Source organism: Triticum aestivum, chromosome 6D, assembly GCF_018294505.1.
Source record: "Triticum aestivum cultivar Chinese Spring chromosome 6D, IWGSC CS RefSeq v2.1, whole genome shotgun sequence".
NCBI lineage: Eukaryota > Viridiplantae > Streptophyta > Magnoliopsida > Poales > Poaceae > Triticum > Triticum aestivum.
Window position 1 is genome coordinate 5,765,663 of NC_057811.1, and position 3,220 is coordinate 5,768,882.

Here is a 3,220-nt window from a genome sequence, read left to right on the forward strand (position 1 = left end):
TTGGAATTCAAATATTTACATTCATATTGATTCAGTACGTAAAATTTGGCACAAGAAAATAAAAATATAGGTCATAAGACAAGAAAAATTACAGTTTATGTATAGTTTACACTGCATTTTTACGTTTGTAATTTTACATAACATAAAATATTTTTTACGGCGATTATATATTTTCTTACGGTCTATTTTTACGTCGAAAATAAAACAAAATTTACGAAACGTAAAATTACGGTGCATTCGTGGTAAAAGAGAGGGGGCGAAGAATAACTATTCCTCACCCAGGGTGACGAATAGTCAATCCCTATATGCGGTTCTACGAGAAAATCTATTTATATATATGCTTAACGTGTACAATATGTAGTATCGTAAAATACCAGCAAACAAAAAAGAATTAAATGAAAAACACAAAATTAATGGAAAAATAAAAAATAAAACCAAAACCCCCCAAACATTTAGTACCGGTTGGTGTTACCAACCGGTACTAATGGTCTACCAGCACCCGGGCCTGGCTCGTGCCACGTGGTGGATCTTTAGCGCCGGTTCATGCCGAACCGGTACTAAGGGGGGGGGGGGGCTTTAGTCTCCACTCTTTAGTGCCGGTTGTAGAACCGACACTAAAGGCTCTTACGAACCGGCGCTAAAGCCCGGTTCTGCAGTAGTGAAGGAAAAAGAAGAAGACAAAAATGCCAACAACGGCAGCTCGACAAGCACAGATGCTCCTCCATCGCTGCACCCTCCATCTACGTCTCACCACTCGCCATGGCACCGGACCGCTGCATACCAAACAACACCACCAACACGCGACGGCAACGACGCTGCTGCACGAGCAAGTCCTAGGGTTTCCCCCAGCATGTGGAGGGGGATGCGGAGGAGTAGCGCCAACGCCCTTCAGGAAGGAATTACGGCACCCACCGGCGTCACCGTGTCGGTGCTGGATGAACCGGCGGGGATTTCTCCCGCACCCCCATGCCCCGACACCCACTAGAACGGAGCCATCCCACAATTTAGCCACCCGCAAAGCACACGCCATCATGGTCTTTGACGCATCCACGCCGTCCCGCTGGGAACACCACCATGAGGTCAAGAGAGCAGAGGCAAGAAGCGCCCAGAGGCACGGGCGGAAGCACCGGATTTGAACAGGAGGGATCCGCCTCCACCGCCGTCATGCCGGAGGCCTCTGTCTCCAGCAACGACGCGAATTGCCGACCGAACGCCGCAGCCGAGGCAAACCAGGCCACCCGGGCCTGGCCAGGCCCATGTCGGGAGCGCAAAGCCCCGACCACCGCGCTGCTGGACGCCGACAACTGAGCCGCCACCCACTATCAGTCCGATGCACCGCCACCTCATCTAGAGAGCCACGTCGACGCCACACCTGCCTTCGGCCCGCCCAGTCCCAGATGGGGCCCGAAGGGCCCAGATCTTGGCCGTCCAGGCGCAACCAGCCCGCGCTGCCCCGCTGTCAATGACGCCACCGCCAAAAGGCACCGCCCGAAGCCGCTCCGTCCCGTGCCGGAGGAACCCTGGAAGGGGAAGACCGGGGGACACCGCCGTCAGCTTCGCCTGGGCCAGTCCCGCGGTTGGCGCCGGTGACGATGGCAGGGATGTGGAGGAGAGAGGGGGAGCACTTGCGGAGGAAGGGGGAGGTGCGGCCGGTCGCCCGCGGGGGCGACGCTGTCAGGGTTGTGAGAGAAGGGGTTCGTCTAGCTGGGATCTCGGCTCTTCGAATCCTACAGAGAAATAACGGGAGGGATAGTGAGCACATCTGCGCTCGATCTCAGTTGAGCACTTTCACGCATCAATCACCCTAGTGCAAAAATGCATGAAGGGAATATTAATGCATGGTCTGTCGACAGTGCTATGATCGATAGGAGACAGTTGTAGCGTAGTAGGTTTGTTTGATTGATTTTGGATATGGATAACAGGTAGGACCTAACTGTATGTAGTGTACTTGCATGTGTGAGGACTGATCATATATACATGCCTATGTGAACATCTTTTGATGGTTTCAACGTGTGCTACACAACTCTAATTGAAGAGTGTGACTCATGGGGTTTGTCAGATTAGTGGCCTAAATAATAAACCACTTACCATGTTAGCTGCTCTATTGAGGGTGTCCGATGTGATAAGACAGCTTAACTGCATGTCAAGCTCACGGGTGGTGTTCCCTTGTTTGTTCGCGAGGGTTATCCATCTCAAGCCTCTAGGCATGGGAGCCATAGGGAAAGAAAGAGTTGCATTGGGTTCGTAATCTTCTATGTATGGCTTAGCACGTCTGGTCATGTCCTGAGAATCATTTGCAATTAACTCGGACGAAACTGGGGAAAATGTGCTATTAGCTACTGATACCGCAGCTCAGATAGTGAAGCAATCAAGCTGCCACACCCGATCTCTGCAAATAGCCTACTATTGTTGCAAGACTTAAGAGATCAGGAGCAAATTAAGCCTCACTTGTACGCGTGATTTTTGTGATGTGAGTTGTACATGTGATTAACTGCATGCACCCTGTTCCGTGTTAATTTATGCTACTCGTGCACTACATGTTTTCCAACTTATGACTCGTTTTTCTTCTTCTTCTACTGATTGAAGTCAATCAGTCTGAAAGATCAGGGTATCATACAGTATCTTCTCTTAGCCATCAGTACAGAAACATCAAACACTATTTAACACTTTGCAGTTTCCTTAACTTAGCCTAGCAAATAATATGTTAGATGCATATATGTGTACTAAAGTTAAGTTTACTACTGAGACGCATCTTCTATATCTAAATAGCTAGCCCCCACTAACATATTTCTCTGAACATGCAGGTATGCCACCTCATCATTCAACATGCATAGCAAAAGGCCCACCTCAACATGCAGCTATGCATATATATTAAAAATCCACTTCAACATGCAAACATGCATGCATGTAAAATTTCATTATATTATGCTATTTACATTTAATTCTTATATAATTTCAAAAAATATTATTTTAAGTACTGATGTTTCATATAACCAAAACTTCATTGAAACATTGCAAAATATTCCCGCAACAACGTGTGGGGCATCATCTAGTATATATTAGATGCAGAAGCCGGGTGGATTTTCCCCTTAAAAAAATTATTGAGATCATCAATATTTTGATCATTCTAATACCCTTGACTCCTGGTATGACGATTGATGCATTTATTAGTGTTAAGCTTCACGCACCAGCGAACGCAACCAAAAGACCGAACAGTCGG